Source organism: Salvelinus namaycush, chromosome 2 (genome assembly GCF_016432855.1).
Source record: "Salvelinus namaycush isolate Seneca chromosome 2, SaNama_1.0, whole genome shotgun sequence".
In the NCBI taxonomy this organism is placed as follows: Eukaryota; Metazoa; Chordata; class Actinopteri; order Salmoniformes; family Salmonidae; genus Salvelinus; species Salvelinus namaycush.
The window spans coordinates 80,122,354-80,140,391 of NC_052308.1; the positions used below are offsets into that span (position 1 = coordinate 80,122,354).

General features: G+C 42.6%; 2 protein-coding genes across 2 annotated transcripts in view; both read right to left on the bottom strand.

The window, feature by feature from the left end:
• LOC120019674 (lysophosphatidic acid receptor 2-like) overlaps nucleotides 1-11,223 on the bottom strand; it is a 35,351-nt gene extending 24,128 nt beyond the window's left edge. Inside the window, exon 1 of the mRNA XM_038963049.1 lies at nucleotides 11,050-11,223. The gene's annotated coding sequence lies outside the window, so the exon portion shown is untranslated. The remainder of the gene's footprint in view (nucleotides 1-11,049) is intronic.
• A 2,687-nt stretch (nucleotides 11,224-13,910) lies between these two features.
• The window catches only part of LOC120019680 (bromodomain-containing protein 3-like), a 52,252-nt gene continuing 48,124 nt past the window's right edge, over nucleotides 13,911-18,038 (bottom strand). Inside the window, exon 20 of the transcript XR_005472351.1 lies at nucleotides 13,911-13,930. The gene's annotated coding sequence lies outside the window, so the exon portion shown is untranslated. The remainder of the gene's footprint in view (nucleotides 13,931-18,038) is intronic.

Sequence of the window (18,038 nt, forward strand, 5' to 3'; positions counted from 1 at the left end):
TTGGGGTATTGTGTGTAGGCCAGTGTCACAAAATCTCAATATAATCCATTTCAAATGTAGGCGGTAACTCAATAAAATGTGGAAAGAGTCAAAGGGTATGAATCGTTTCTGAAGGTACTGTGTGTGTTTAATATACTATCCAGATAATAAAGTGTCTGATCACAGAACATAGAATAGAAAAATACCTCCTTTCACTAAAACAGCTGTAACTCATCATTCACAGTAAAAGGTATTACTGATTTCAAATGATCAATCCTTACAAAAGAAGAGAAAAACGTAGAGCATATTGAGTCTATCGTCATTAGGAAGTTGTGCTGAAGGCAGTTGTTTGGGGGGAGAAAAAGCTCACGAGACATTTCACAGGTGTTTTTTCTTGACTGATTACCATTTGATTGATGTGTATTGGATGTCATATCATTTGAAAGGGCTGTTTCTCAGCTTTCAAATTATGTATCATACTTTCATATATGGTTTGACACCAGTAAAGTATGCTCATTCATGTACATAAAGTATGCTCATTCATGTACATAAAGTATGCTCATTCATGTACTCAGAGGTCAAGGGCTCAGAAGAATTCAGGAATTCCAACACTCTCCTGCCGATGATGCAACAATGCCAATATGGCGATTTCCAGTTATCTGGTGTTCTGAAGACTAGTGTTTCATTACCCTTTAACTGAGAGTGACAAACAGAGAGCTGGCAGTTACAAATGGGCCATGCTAAAACACCTACATCCTGTAGCTTACCACACACACAGTATTATGGTGAGTATGTGTGTGTAACTATGTGTGTGTACAGGAGACTGTTCCGTTGCCCTACAAACTGAAGAAGGCTACCAAGCCAAAACAGTCAGTTGTAACAAACTATGGCCCAAGACCAAATTCTGCCATTTGGAGTCAGTTGTTGTTCCATACAGACCATGTTGTTTTGTCCAGACTGTGGTAACATGTTACAGAGTGTGACATCACCAGGACAGGCTCAGTGGCTGTTCTAAAAGACTAGAGTCATGGTCCAGGGGTCATCCATGTTAGTACATGTGTAGGATGCTGCTGGGAGGGGGTACTAGAGTGTGTGTGTGTGTGTGTGTGTAGGGAAGGCACAAAAACTACCTTCATACTTCAATTTATTTTACTTGTTTAACTGGTACCGGTTACCTTCAGACGAGTTCCGTGAACGGAGAACACCATCGTGTTTATGAGAGCCATCTTTCCATAGAGTGGTCATAATAGTTAATAGTGAAACCATTCGGATTAGTGATGCACTGATTTAACATTTTTGTCCGATACCGATATCCGATATTTATCCTTGCCAAAAAAACGATAATGATACTGACAACCGATATTTAAAAATGTTGCGGCCTTTTAAGCATTCTAGTACAGTTAAATCGTTAACACACACACGGACGCAGTGGTCTAAGGCACTGCATCTCAGTGCAAGAGAGGTCACTACAGTCCCTGGATCGAATCCAGGTTGTATCACATCCGGCCGTGATTGGGAGTCCCATAGGGCGGCACACAATTGGCCCAGCGCGTCCGGGTCTTCATTGTAAATAAGAAATTGTTCTTAACTGACTTGCCTAGTTAAATAGAGGTTACACACACCACACTGACCAAAAAGTTATTTTTTGGGCATTTACGTATGTCCCCATTACCAGTAAAACATAACCAAAACCTATTTCTTTCACTTACTCGCTGTGCTGTTTCATTGTTCATTTGTTCAGTTGTTTCATTCTCAACCAGGATTTCTATGGAACGCCGTTTGGGTCTTTGCGTGTCAAAAAAGATACGTCAAATAAGACTATTTGACGTGTTGACCAGTCAGGACCTGAATATGACTGCACGTCAAATAATAATTTAACGCGTTCATACATTTTTTAAGTAGTTATTACACCATCACTCGTATTTCATATGTCACAACGAATCATCGATACGTATGCTATGATGCTGGTAAAGTTGTCTCGAACACCTACAGTGCTGGTCATAAAAAAAGCTAGCTAGCTCATGGATGAAAACAATGTTCTTCCCCAAAAGCATAGCAACACAACATCTGTTTCAGTAGCTGTAGTTAGCTAGCTAACTATATAGCTAGGTGTCCTCCTCTAAAATAACCCTTATTTATAAGACAGTTCTTATTTGATTAATGGTGGTTGGACCGATCTATGTGAAGCTAGCCACAATAAGGATTAGCCACAATAGTGGATTTTGTGGTTTGCCTTCAAAGTAAACGTATGGCATAATTCTACTATCTGTATTCATTTGCATCACAGTCAATTACATACTTTTATTTAGAAGGCAAACTGCAAATTCCACTATTGTGCCTAATCCTTATTGTGGTTAGCTTCACAACACCTAACCCGGTCCGGTCAAGCCTCACTAGCCAGATGAAGCTAACTGGCTGCTTATAACGTTAGCTTTGGGCAACAGGGTTAAGTAGCTGGCTAGCTATTTATTTTCATGAACTGAAGTTCAATTTCAATAGGCGAACAACAAGTGGCAACCTAGCTAATACTTACTCATAAGGATTCCTAAATTATTGCTAAGAATAATGAAAATTACTGAAATTTCTACTGGTCATTGTTTTCAGGCTGGTTGCATTGGTGCTAGCTAGGTACCAAGCTAAAGATAGTTACCCTAGAAGTTGCGGTTGTACAAATGATGCTTTATTACCAATGCGGTATTGTAAACATCGTTCGTGGCCAGTGTTTGATTGTTTGCAGACTTTTCTGTACAGCTTTGACAGTACTACTGTATCTTTTCTGGCACGCAAAGACCCAAACGGCGTTCCATAGTATGTATGTCGAAAAGCTAATAGCAGTGACGCTATTACTGTGTATCTCCGGTAGGGCAACATCTGAAAAATAGCACACTTGTTAGTGTGTACCGGTGCTCGACCAGTTGGCGAATGCCGACATCACCCACGACAGAGAACGGTTGATTGTCAAGGGCAATGAATTCCATTATCGAAGGCTTTAATGGGTTTCGCCTTTGAGGTGTCTCGCTGACATTTTCTTACTCTTTCAAATGCATCCTCGACTTGTTGACTGCTCGATCCACACAGCAGACATTGTGGGCCAGGTCAGGAATGCTGTGTTGCAGTGTAGCGCAACGTTTTACGTGGCGTTATTACGTCATGTACCTACTGTGTACAGGTATGCACAGTAGCTTTGACATAGGTTTCTAACATCAGGCGTTAAACTAGACATCGGGCCGATACCGATGTTGGCATTTTTAGCTAATATCGTCCGATTCCGATATGTTGACCGATATATCGTGCATCCCTAGTTCGGATGTTACAAAACGTTTTTGTGAGAAGACTGGTTTTCGGTATCTCATTGTCTGACAAACAACGCTGTAGCTCAGCCACCTTCCACCACAGATGCAGAAGTGAGACATCGGCGGATGCTGTGATTTGAGACGCATCCAATGCAACAAAACGTATACAGTATTTCTAGATTAAATTGACAGATTCTGATGGGGACGAGCGGGGCGTCAATCGACTCTAGGGAGTTAGACAGATTCTGAGGTGTGCGTGTGTACATGTGTGTACATGTGTGTGTGTGTGTGTGTGTGTGAGATTAAGAGAAAGGAAGTGTGTGTCTCATATATCAGAACTCTAAACACTGAGCTGTCTGATTTATACTTCCTGTTATGCCGGGGTGTGTGTGTGTGTGTGTGTGTGTGTGTGTGTGTGTGTGTGTGTGTGTGTGTGTGTGTGTGCGTGCGTACTGGGAAGAATCAGTAAACACTAGTTTGAATGCAAACAGGTCATTACAGATGGAGACACACCCTATGCGGTAGCCTCATCACTTCTTTCCCTCTCTCTCTTCGTGTTTCTTAAAGGAGAAGTGATTTTTTTTACAACCAAATGTAAAAACAAATATGTAAATGGTATGTTCTAGAAGTATCCACCTTTATTAGTTTGTATTCCCTGTAGTGTGACTCGAGCCATCTCGCCCACACAGCTGTTCTGTTCACCACTGCTACACTGCTGCTACAGGTAACTCCCAAAATAAAGGAAACACCAGCATAAAGTGTGTTAATAGGGCATTGGGCCACCAGAACAGCTTCACTGCGCCTTGGCATACATTCTACAAGTGTCTGGGACTTCCTGTATGAAAGCAACCCATGCTTCAGTTTCAATATACTTTCTACCCCTCTTTTACTAAAGTGCCCCCTTTATTTTGGCAGTTACGTGTAGAATGGACGAGGAGAGATATCGCTGGAGGCACATCAAAATGGAATACAGCCTTGTGGCCAAAGTTCAGAATGACACAATGTCATGTGTAGTTATAACTCTGTTATATTAGTCTACATTCTACTGTCCAGTCTGTGTAGTTATAACTCTGTTATATTAGTCTACATTCTACTGTCTAGTTATAACTGTTATATTAGTCTACATTCTACTGTCCAGTCTGTGTAGTTATAACTCTGTTATATTAGTCTACATTCTACTGTCCAGTCTGTCTAGTTATACCTCTGTTATATTAGTCTACATTCTACTGTCCAGTCTGTCTAGTTATAACTTTTATATTAGTCTACATTCTACTGTCCAGTCTGTCTAGTTATAACTCTGTTATATTAGTCTACATTCTACTGTCTAGTTATAACTCTTATATTAGTCTACATTCTACTGTCCAGTCTGTGTAGTTATAACTCTGTTATATTAGTCTACATTCTACTGTCCAGTCTGTCCAGTTATATTAGTCTACATTCTACTGTCCAGTCTGTCTAGTTATAACTCTGTTATATTAGTCTACATTCTACTGTCCAGTCTGTCTAGTTATATTAGTCTACATTCTACTGTCCAGTCTGTCTAGTTATAACTCTGTTATATTAGTCTACATTCTACTGTCCAGTCTGTGTAGTTATAACTCTGTTATATTAGTCTACATTCTACTGTCCAGTCTGTCCAGTTATAACTCTATTATATTAGTCTACATTCTACTGTCCAGTCTGTCTAGTTATAACTCTGTTATATTAGTCTACATTCTACTGTCCAGTCTGTCTAGTTATATTAGTCTACATTCTACTGTCCAGTCTGTCCAGTTATAACGCTGTTATATTAGTCTACATTCTACTGTCCAGTCTGTCTAGTTATATTAGTCTACATTCTACTGTCCAGTCTGTCCACTTATAACTCTATTATATTAGTCTACATTCTACTGTCCAGTCTGTCTAGTTACAACTCTGTTATATTAGTCTACATTCTACTGTCCAGTCTGTCTAGTTATAACTCTGTTATATTAGTCTACATTCTACTGTCCAGTCTGTCCAGTTATAACTCTATTATATTAGTCTACATTCTACTGTCCAGTCTGTCTAGTTATAACTCTATTATATTAGTCTACATTCTACTGTCCAGTCTGTCTAGTTATAACTCTATTATATTAGTCTACATTCTACTGTCCAGTCTGTCTAGTTATATTAGTCTACATTCTACTGTCCAGTCTGTCTAGTTATAACTCTATTATATTAGTCTACATTCTACTGTCCAGTCTGTCTAGTTATAACTCTGTTATATTAGTCTACATTCTACTGTCCAGTCTGTCTAGTTATAACTCTATTATATTAGTCTACATTCTACTGTCCAGTCTGTCTAGTTATATTAGTCTACATTCTACTGTCCAGTCTGTCTAGTTATAACTCTGTTATATTAGTCTACATTCTACTGTCCAGTCTGTGTAGTTATATTAGTCTACATTCTACTGTCCAGTCTGTGTAGTTATATTAGTCTACATTCTACTGTCCAGTCTGTCTAGTTATATTAGTCTACATTCTACTGTCCAGTCTGTCTAGTTATAACTATTATATTAGTCTACATTCTACTGTCCAGTCTGTGTAGTTATACCTCTGTTATATTAGTCTACATTCTACTGTCCAGTCTGTCTAGTTATAACTCTATTATATTAGTCTACATTCTACTGTCCAGTCTGTCTAGTTATACCTCTGTTATATTAGTCTACATTCTACTGTCCAGTCTGTGTAGTTATAACTGTTATATTAGTCTACATTCTACTGTCTAGTTATAACTCTGTTATATTAGTCTACATTCTACTGTCCAGTCTGTCTAGTTATAACTCTGTTATATTAGTCTACATTCTACTGTCCAGTCTGTCTAGTTATAACTCTGTTATATTAGTCTACATTCTACTGTCCAGTCTGTCTAGTTATAACTCTGTTATATTAGTCTACATTCTACTGTCCAGTCTGTCTAGTTATAACTCTATTATATTAGTCTACATTCTACTGTCCAGTCTGTCCAGTTATAACTCTATTATATTAGTCTACATTCTACTGTCCAGTCTGTCTAGTTATAACTCTATTATATTAGTCTACATTCTACTGTCCAGTCTGTCTAGTTATAACTCTATTATATTAGTCTACATTCTACTGTCCAGTCTGTCTAGTTATATTAGTCTACATTCTACTGTCCAGTCTGTCTAGTTATAACTCTATTATATTAGTCTACATTCTACTGTCCAGTCTGTCTAGTTATAACTCTGTTATATTAGTCTACATTCTACTGTCCAGTCTGTCTAGTTATAACTCTGTTATATTAGTCTACATTCTACTGTCCAGTCTGTGTAGTTATATTAGTCTACATTCTACTGTCCAGTCTGTGTAGTTATATTAGTCTACATTCTACTGTCCAGTCTGTCTAGTTATATTAGTCTACATTCTACTGTCCAGTCTGTCTAGTTATAACTCTATTATATTAGTCTACATTCTACTGTCCAGTCTGTCTAGTTATATTAGTCTACATTCTACTGTCCAGTCTGTCTAGTTATAACTATTATATTAGTCTACATTCTACTGTCCAGTCTGTGTAGTTATACCTCTGTTATATTAGTCTACATTCTACTGTCCAGTCTGTCTAGTTATAACTCTATTATATTAGTCTACATTCTACTGTCCAGTCTGTCTAGTTATACCTCTGTTATATTAGTCTACATTCTACTGTCCAGTCTGTGTAGTTATAACTGTTATATTAGTCTACATTCTACTGTCCAGTCTGTCTAGTTATAACTCTGTTATATTAGTCTACATTCTACTGTCCAGTCTGTCTAGTTATAACTCTGTTATATTAGTCTACATTCTACTGTCCAGTCTGTCTAGTTATAACTCTGTTATATTAGTCTACATTCTACTGTCCAGTCTGTCTAGTTATATTAGTCTACATTCTACTGTCCAGTCTGTCTAGTTATAACTATTATATTAGTCTACATTCTACTGTCCAGTCTGTGTAGTTATACCTCTGTTATATTAGTCTACATTCTACTGTCCAGTCTGTGTAGTTATAACTGTTATATTAGTCTACATTCTACTGTCTAGTTATAACTCTGTTATATTAGTCTACATTCTACTGTCCAGTCTGTCTAGTTATAACTCTGTTATATTAGTCTACATTCTACTGTCCAGTCTGTCTAGTTATAACTCTGTTATATTAGTCTACATTCTACTGTCCAGTCTGTCTAGTTATAACTCTGTTATATTAGTCTACATTCTACTGTCCAGTCTGTCTAGTTATAACTCTATTATATTAGTCTACATTCTACTGTCCAGTCTGTCCAGTTATAACTCTATTATATTAGTCTACATTCTACTGTCCAGTCTGTCTAGTTATATTAGTCTACATTCTACTGTCCAGTCTGTCTAGTTATAACTATTATATTAGTCTACATTCTACTGTCCAGTCTGTGTAGTTATACCTCTGTTATATTAGTCTACATTCTACTGTCCAGTCTGTGTAGTTATAACTGTTATATTAGTCTACATTCTACTGTCCAGTCTGTCTAGTTATAACTCTATTATATTAGTCTACATTCTACTGTCCAGTCTGTGTAGTTATAACTGTTATATTAGTCTACATTCTACTGTCTAGTTATAACTCTGTTATATTAGTCTACATTCTACTGTCTAGTTATAACTCTGTTATATTAGTCTACATTCTACTGTCCAGTCTGTCTAGTTATAACTCTGTTATATTAGTCTACATTCTACTGTCCAGTCTGTCTAGTTATAACTCTGTTATATTAGTCTACATTCTACTGTCCAGTCTGTGTAGTTATAACTCTGTTATATTAGTTTACATTCTACTGTCCAGTCTGTCTAGTTATAACTCTGTTATATTAGTCTACATTCTACTGTCCAGTCTGTCTAGTTATAACTCTGTTATATTAGTCTACATTCTACTGTCCAGTCTGTCCAGTTATAACTCTGTTATATTAGTCTACATTCTACTGTCCAGTCTGTCTAGTTATATTAGTCTACATTCTACTGTCCAGTTATACCTCTGTTATATTAGTCTACATTCTACTGTCCAGTCTGTCTAGTTATAACTGTTATATTAGTCTACATTCTACTGTCTAGTTATAACTCTGTTATATTAGTCTACATTCTACTGTCCAGTCTGTCTAGTTATAACTCTGTTATATTAGTCTACATTCTACTGTCCAGTCTGTCCAGTTATAACTCTATTATATTAGTCTACATTCTACTGTCCAGTCTGTCTAGTTATAACTCTGTTATATTAGTCTACATTCTACTGTCCAGTCTGTCTAGTTATAACGCTGTTATATTAGTCTACATTCTACTGTCCAGTCTGTGTAGTTATAACTTTTATATTAGTCTACATTCTACTGTCCAGTCTGTCTAGTTATAACTCTGTTATATTAGTCTACATTCTACTTTCCAGTCTGTGTAGTTATAACTCTGTTATTCTGTATTAGTCTGGGTTCACAAACTGAGTAGCACATAGTCAGTCCACACAGAGAAACGAATGTAGGATCAGTTCAGCTCTCCCCAGTCCTGTAGCCTTTAACATTGACAGTCGCTATAAAACAGCAATGATGTGTGTGTGTGTGTGTGTGTGTGTGTGTGTGTGTGTGTGTGTGTCAGATGGGCCCCCTGTATGCGGCTCCGTGCAGCGAGCCTCCTCTATTCTTGTCATACAACTACACACACACACACACCACACACACACACTACTCCCCCTCTCTCCTCCTGCCTGCGTTATCAGTCGAGATGTTGTTTCGTTCCAATCTTACCGAGAATTAAGAGCAGTTTCATCCGCAAGCGGAAAGTCATTTTCTAGTTTCCAAACAAACCCCCCACCTTATCTTTCTATTGCATCAGAAGGCTACAATAATGAATTGACGTGGGAGACGTTGACTGTTTTCTGAGAAACAAAAGGTGTTTTCTTTGTGGGCCCACCTCCACTAGTTGACTTCCGTCTCCCTGTTCCTCACTTTACACTGTCACTATTCAGATCCTCTTAGCCCAAATACACAGACAAAACCCCATCTCTTGAGATTTAGTTGGCTTCTTTTTGGGATATGTTAAAGGGGTAGGAGGTAAAGAACATGGTACATATTGACCCAGCTGGAGACCCTCTGTATCTGTCTCTCACCTTCTGTCTCCGTGTCTGCCAGTCTCTGCCTGTCTCTCACCTCCTGCCTCAGCCTCTGCCTGTCTCTCACCTCCTGCCTCAGCCTCTGCCTGTCTCTCACCTCCTGCCTCAGCCTCTGCCTGTCTCTCACCTCCTGCCTCAGCCTCTGCCTGTCTCTCACCTCCTGCCTCAGCCTCTGCCTGTCTCTCACCTCCTGCCCCAGTCTCTGCCTGTCTCTCACCTTCTGCCCCAGTCTCTGCCTGTCTCTCACCTTCTGCCCCAGTCTCTGCCTGTCTCTCACCTTCTGCCCCAGTCTCTGCCTGTCTCTCACCTTCTGCCCCAGTCTCTGCCTGTCTCTCACCTTCTGCCCCAGTCTCTGCCTGTCTCTCACCTTCTGCCCCAGTCTCTGCCTGTCTCTCACCTTCTGCCCCAGTCTCTGCCTGTCTCTCACCTTCTGCCCCAGTCTCTGCCTGTCTCTCACCTTCTGCCCCAGTCTCTGCCTGTCTCTCACCTTCTGCCCCAGTCTCTGCCTGTCTCTCACCTTCTGCCCCAGTCTCTGCCTGTCTCTCACCTTCTGCCCCAGTCTCTGCCTGTCTCTCACCTTCTGCCCCAGTCTCTGCCTGTCTCTCACCTTCTGCCCCAGTCTCTGCCTGTCTCTCACCTTCTGCCCCAGTCTCTGCCTGTCTCTCACCTTCTGCCCCAGTCTCTGCCTGTCTCTCACCTTCTGCCCCAGTCTCTGCCTGTCTCTCACCTTCTGCCCCAGTCTCTGCCTGTCTCTCACCTTCTGCCCCAGTCTCTGCCTGTCTCCCCCCCTCTCACACACACCTTTACAACGTGTAATTGATAGACTACCAAAGAGATAAGCGCGATCAACAGTCTATTCGTGGTGTTGTGGTGAGCTCTGCGTAGATCTACAGGGGGCAACGCAGTGCTGGACAGGGCAATCACCGTGGAGGACCCGCCCGGCGCCGGGGGGCAATAAAAACAACAGATAACACCGTGAGGTCAACTCTGACCCATTAAATCGTCTTCTTTTGCGCGAGCTCTAGCTCTCCCTCCGAACGCTCCACAGAGCGAGTGCGAGCGAATTGCAGAAGCAGAGCGCTTGCAGCGTGTGGGTGCGCCAGGCCGAGTGTGAACCTTTTTTGTTTTTTGGTGTGAAACATGTTGGTTTGACAAGTTTAGAAACATTACTCTCAATAGGTCTATGCAAAATGCTGTGATTGACCATATGACCACTGAAACAAACAGAACAAAAAAAATGTAGGCTAAAAAAGCCACATAAAATCTCTATATTTTACAGCCTATATCCGGGAAACAAGCATATACACTACGTGCACATGTCAACTCTTGCATCCGTGCAGTTACCACGGAATATCACGCGATACAGCGGTGCAACTGCGAGCCAGCCAGCGAGACACAGCAAAACCGAGAATATTTAACAAAGGTTATTAACAGTTTATTTCCGTAAATGAAAACTCCACAACCATTATCCAAAAGTGCTGAGAATGCACAATGTTCTTTTACGACTTGTTTTTACGAGTTTATCAAGTCAAACCAGTCATTAAGGCCTATAACGTAGCCTAGTTTAGCTTTCACTCACTAAACAATGAAAAGATCCTTTCGTTTTAAAAAAAACTAAAAACATATCAAATTCCTTACCTTAGTCTTGCCTTAGCGCCAATCCCTTCATATCAGCTTCCAGACACGAGTTTAGTCTGTGTTTAATCCATACATTTGGCCAAAAGTTACAATCCAAAATTTGACTTTCGAGTGACTTTGGTCGTTTGGCCGCAGTTTACCTGTGCGCGGTAGAGAAAGGGTGCGGCAGAGCTTGCTCTCTGTCTCTTACTGTCAGAATGTGGCCTTGGACAACCTGGGAGCCCAACGTACCCGCCTCTACTGGGCCCCGGTTGGATACTGGAACGGCAAGACAACCAATGAGAGGAGAAGAAAGGATGATTGACAGCGTAAGTACAGTGTTTGGCGAAGGCAGGGTTTTTACCCCCATGCTGGGCTGTAGTGTTGGGTGTGATTTTGTTTTGACAAGAAGCAAGACATTATGTATAGAACAAGACAATAGAAAGGCTAAAGGGTTCCAAGGGGCGTCTGAAGACACACATTACGCTAAAGGCGTTAGGAGATGACAGTTACGCTCGGAGCCTAATAGAATAATACCCTAAACATTATAAACATTGAGATAGGACAAAATTTAAAATAAGCAAAATAATATAATTATAGCCTACATACATTTTTAGCTGTCTTTCCCTCATCATAGTTGAATAAAGGTATATATATTTCATGGACTGAGGTTGAGAGCTCTTTTTAGGCAGGACGCTGGGCAGGATATTATTACAATGATAAATGAGTAGGCTTTAGATTAGTAGAGTTTTATATTTAAGCAATACTGCCCGAGGAGGTGTGGTATATGGCCAATATAACGGGTGGCGCAGTGGTCTAAGGCACTGCATCTCAGTGCTAGAGGCGTCACTACAGACCCTGGTTCGATTCCAGGCTGTATCCCAACCGGCCGTGATTGGGAGTCCAATAGGGTGGCGCACGATTGGCCCAGCGTCGTCCGGGTTAGGGTTTGGACGTGGTAGGCCGTCATTGTAAATAAGAATTTGTTCTTAACTGACTTGCCTAGTTAAATTTAAAAAACGGCTGTTCTAATGCGGAGTGCCTGGACACAGCCCCCCCAAAAAATCTCAAATAAACACATTTTCACAAGCTCCTTTTAGGCAGGACGGTGGGCAGCATATTATTACAATGATAAATGTGTAGATTTTTATATTTAAGCAATAAGGCCCGAGGTGGTGTGGTATATGACCAATATACCACGGCTAACGGCTGTTCTTGTGCATGACGCAACGCGGAGTGCCTGGACACAGCTCTTAGCAGTGGTATATTAGCCATATACAACTAACTCCGAGGTGCAGTGTTGCTATTATAAACTGGTTACCAACGTAATTAGAACAGTAAAAATGTATGTTTTATTCTACCCGTGGTATACTGTCTGATGTACCACGGCTGTCAGCCAGGGCTCGAGTCACCCAGTTTATAATCAGAATCCCCCTCACTCTCTTTCTCCTTCTCCCCCCTCTCTCTCTCCTTCTCCCCCTCTCTCACCCCCTCGCTCTCTCTCTCTCCCCCCTCACTCTCTCGCTTTCCCCTCACTCTCTCACTCGTCTCTCTCCCCTCTCGCTCACCTCCATCTCTCTCCACCCTTCTCCCCATCTCTCTAACCCCTCCCCCTCTTTCTCTACTGTTTCTCTCCCCGCCTCTCCCTCTCCTCTCTGCTTCACATTATGAATGACTCAAACCCCAGCCCATCGCTCCAGTGCCAGTACCACATAGTTACTCAATATGTTCCCCACATTTGTTGTGGTTTACGTGTTTAAAACAGGGAAGGCTTTTTGTGTGACACACAGTGTTGTTTAAGGAGAGGTTGATCTCTCCAGCTTGTTGTATGACAGCAGAAGTAAAACATTTCAACTAGACTAATGAAACTGTTTTACTTTGAGTCCCAAATAGAACCCTATTCCTTATTTGTTTTATTTTACCTTTATTTAACTAGGCAAGTCAGTTAAGAACAAATTCTTATTTTCAATGACGGCCTAGGTTAACTGGGTTAACTGCCTTGTTCAGGGGCAGAACAACATATTTTTACCTCGTCAGCTCGAGGATTCGATCTTGCAAACTTTCGGTTACTAGTCCAACGCTCTAACCACTAGGCTATCTAGTGCACTACTTTCGACCAGAGCCCTACATGTTGGCTTGACTTCCAAAATATACATGAGCCTCTCCTTATACGACTATCCTCAAGACCACAGTCTAGTTTTCTAGCAGCAGTCTCTCATTTTGTGTGTTATAAGCAGTTTCTTTGCGCAAGCATGTGTTGCTGTGTGTGGCTGTGTGTCTCTGTGTGTGTGTGTGTGTGTGTGTGTGTGTGTGTGTGTGTGTGTGTGTGTGTGTGTGTGTGTGTGTGTGTGTGTGTGTGTGTGTCTGTATGTCTCTGTGTGATCACAGCCTAATCCATCATCCTGACCAACACAATCTGTGTAGTGAACAGAAGGCAAACTGACAAGATCAGCATGGTTGAACAAGGCTAGTTTTAATCAATGGCCCATGGAGAACTAGGTCTAACTGTGCCTCATTACTTGGCAACCACAGTGCTAGTTTGAAGAAACTATTGACTAGAGATGATCAAATGTAAGGATATGAATTCTTGGCTGTTTGGTTTGGGGATGATTAAACTGTTGCGACACAATGTTCAATGTTTACGGAAGATTAGCTATCAGACATACAAACGTGTGTGTCCCCAGTATGTGTGTGTGTGTTTGTGTGTCTGTCATTGTTTCCAGTTATTTAACTAGCCGTCTCAACTTCCTGCTGTGTTCTTCGTGTCACAGGAAGCTGTGCCGCTGCTAGGCAACCCAGACGTGCATGCCCTGCACACACACACACACACACACACACACACACACACACACACACACACACACACACACACACACACACACACACACACACACACACACACCTGTGAGAGAGAGGAAATAGAAGTGTATTGTGTCTGAGAGGAAGTGTAATTGGAGATAGGAAGAGGAGAGATGGATTAGGGCAAGAAAAGGAGGGAAGATGAGAAGGAGGGCGAGGAAGCTGGGAGAATATGTTTAGAAAAGAGAGAGAGGTAGGAGAGAAAGAGAGAGGGGTGATAGGAGAAAGAGAGAGTGGTAGGGGAGAAAGAGGGGTGGTAGGAGAAAGAGAGATGGGTGATAGGAGAAAGAGAGAGGGGTAGGAGAGAGAGAGGGGTGATAGGAGAGAAAGAGAGAGGGATGGTAGGAGAGAAAGAGAGAGGGGTGATAGGAGAGAAAGAGAGGGTAGGAGAGAAAGAGGGGTGGTAGGAGAAAGAGAGGGGTGGTAGGAGAAAGAGGGAGGGTAGGAGAGAAAGAGAGGGGTGGTAGGAGAAAGAGGGAGGGTAGGGGAGAAAGAGAGGGGTGGTAGGAGAAAGAGAGAGGGAGGGTAGGAGAGAAAGAGAGGGGTGGTAGGAGAGAAAGAGGGGGGTGGTAGGAGAAAGAGAGAGGGGTGATAGGAGAGAAAGAGAGGGTAGGAGAGAAAGAGGGGTGGTAGGAGAGAAAGAGAGGGTAGGAGAGAAAGAGGTGTGGTAGGAGAAAGAGAGAGGGGTGGTAGGAGAAAGAGGGAGGGTAAGAGAAAGAGGGAGGGTAAGAGAAAGAGAGGGGTGGTAGGAGAAAGAGGGAGGGTAGGGGAGAAAGAGAGGGGTGGTAGGAGAAAGAGAGAGGGGTGGTAGGAGAGAAAGAGAGGGGTGGTAGGAGAGAAAGAGAGGGGTGGTAGGAGAGAAAGAGAGGGGTGGTAGGAGAGAAAGAGAGGGGTGGTAGGAGAAAGAGAGAGGGAGGGTAGGAGAGAAAAAGAGGTTGCGAGAATTGGAAACATGTAAGAGAGAGAGAGAAGGAAGGAGGAAAGAAGTGGGGGATGACAGCCAAACTGCATCACCCTCCCATCGTAAAACCGACTCCCAGCCTGGAACAGTGACTGGGCCTGCTACAATGTGTCAGTCAATCTGAATTTGATCTGTGAGCATTTGCAATTATCAATGTGTGTGTGAGAGTGAGAGAGTTCAGTGTGTGTGAATCACATATGGAGTTGATTATTGTCATCTGGCATCAATTTAGGGAGGGCCTTGATGTCCCAATGATTAGAGAGAGAGAGAGATGTTTGTCTCTCTGTCTGCGTGTAAAACTCCTAGCACCGCTCTATAACTCCTAGCACCGCTCTACAACTCCTAGCACCGCTCTACAACTCCTAGCACCGCTCTACAACTCCTAGCACCTCTCTATAACTCCTAGCACCTCTCTATAACTCCTAGCACCTCTCTATAACTCCTAGCACCTCTCTATAACTCCTAGCACCACTCTAACTCCTAGCACCACTCTAACTCCTAGCACCACTCTAACTCCTAGCACCACTCTAACTCCTAGCACCACTCTAACTCCTAGCACCACTCTAACTCCTAGCACCACTCTAACTCCTAGCACCACTCTAACTCCTAGCACCACTCTAACTCCTAGCACCGCTCTATAACTCCTAGCACCGCTCTATAACTCCTAGCACCGCTCTATAACTCCTAGCACCGCTCTACAACTCCTAGCACCGCTCTACAACTCCTAGCACCGCTCTATAACTCCTAGCACCGCTCTATAACTCCTAGCACCGCTCTATAACTACTAGCACCGCTCTATAACTACTAGCACCGCTCTATAACTCCTAGCACCGCTCTATAACTCCTAGCACCGCTCTATAACTCCTAGCACCTCTCTATAACTACTAGCACCGCTCTATAACTCCTAGCACCGCTCTATAACTCCTAGCACCGCTCTATAACTCCTAGCACCTCTCTATAACTCCTAGCACCGCTCTACAACTCCTAGCACCGCTCTACAACTCCTAGCACCTCTATAACTACTAGCACCGCTCTATAACTCCTAGCACCGCTCTATAACTACTAGCACCTCTATAACTACTAGCACCGCTCTAACTACTAGCACCTCTCTATAACTACTAGCACCGCTCTAACTACTAGCACCTCTCTATAACTACTAGCACCGCTCTACAACTCCTAGCACCGCTCTACAACTCCTAGCACCTCTATAACTCCTAGCACCGCTCTATAACTCCTAGCACCGCTCTATAACTCCTAGCACCTCTCCTATGACAGCTCTATAACGCCTAGCACCTCTCCTAGGACAGCTATATAACTCCTAGCACCTCTCCTAGGACAGCTCTATAACTCCTAGCACCGTTTCTCTATTCCAACTATTTTACAGGAGTAGATCATCATAGTCTCCTTTCTGGTTAACTTTCCCCTAAGGGCTGATCTAAGGTCAGTCATGTCCACCCCCTGAAGGTTTCCATTGGGGTAAGGGAAACTGATCCTAGATCTGTTGTTAGGGACAAGGTCTGCCTTGAGAAGGGAATGAATGTGACTCACTGCTTCTACAAGAGGCACATGATTAGAACATGGAACGCACAAACACACACAAGAGAACCTGAGAAACAGTATCAGGGAGGGAGACCCGCACGCACACACACACAGTTCTATTTTCATTCACCAAAACCACGGTAGTGACTGAGCCAGTGCTCTCTCACACACACACAAAATATCTGAGCCAGCTTCTCACTCTCCCCTTCGCTTTCTATCTTCCTCCCAGCTTTGTATCACTCTCTTCCATCCTCCCGCCCTTCTCTCTCATTTTCTCCCCCCCTCTTTCCTTTCTATTCATCAACTCCCTCACTCGTTCTTCCTCTAGCTCTTTTTCACCTCTCCAACAGTTTCTCTCTCTAACAACTACTCCCGCTGTCTCTCTCTCCCCCTCCTATGTACACATCTTCACCCTCTCTCCCCTGTCCCAGCCTAATTTTCCTTATATTTTCTCCCTCGCTCTACTTCTCTCCCCCCCCCCCCCCCATCTCTCCCACCTCTCTCTCCCCCTCCTATGTACACATCTTCACCCTCTCTCCCCTGTCCCAGCCTAATTTTCCTTATATTTTCTCCCTCGCTCTACTTCTCTCCCCCCCCCCCCCCCCCATCTCTCCCACCTCTCTCTCCCCCTCCTATGTACACATCTTCACCCTCTCTCCCCTGTCCCAGCCTAATTTTCCTTATATTTTCTCCCTCGCTCTACTTCTCTCCCCCCCCCCCCATCTCTCCCACCTCTCTCTCCCCCCACCCCTTTTCCTCCCTCTCTCCCTGGGTGATGATAAAGTCATGGATGTGCTCTGGCGGCAAGCCCTCTAATTTGGTTTCTACTCTGTGAGTGTGTTTTCTTCGCTGTGGGGGTCTGGAAACGCTCTGTCTATCTGTCACGCCCTTGACTTGATTCTCACAAACAAAATCAATTTGCAAAAGCACAATGGCCATGATGTCAGTGTGTGTGTGAGAGAGAGAGAGGGAGGAGAACATTTGCACTAATTTGTTACTGAAAGTTCTAGGCTGTTTTAAGAGAGGAGTTATGCTTTAAATCTGAGAGTAGGAAAGTGTCGGACAGTCACACACCTCTCTCTCCCTGTGAGTATCAGCAGCACGGCAGAGACGCACGGCTATCAGTCCTACGAAGGTCAGAGCAACCTAAACAATGTCTCCATGGAGACAACACACACGACTTACAGTACAGGGGACTTATAGCCAGTGTCGGGGAAGCTACTCTGAAAATATAGTTGAACAATTACTTCACACTGGAAGAAGTTAAGATACATTAAAGCGGCCCTTTAAGATAAATATTTACTGAACTAAAGTCACTTTTCAAAAGTAGTTCATGATGAATTATCCTATCTAAATCTGAAAATGTCATAGACAACAAATTACAAGAAAGGGAAATACCTAGTCAGTTTTACAACTGAACGCATTCAACTGAAATGTGTCTTCCGCACATATCACTATGGACTCCGATGTTAAACAGAATGTGTAATTTGGCCTTTTAAACACAAAAAAATATTTCCAGTAATTGGCTATGCAGCTACGTGGCAGAACAAGTAGTTCCAGTAGTTGGCTACACAGCTGCATGGCAGAACAAGTAGTTCCAGTAGTTGGCTACGCAGCTACATGGCAGAACAAGTAGTTCCAGTAGTTGGCT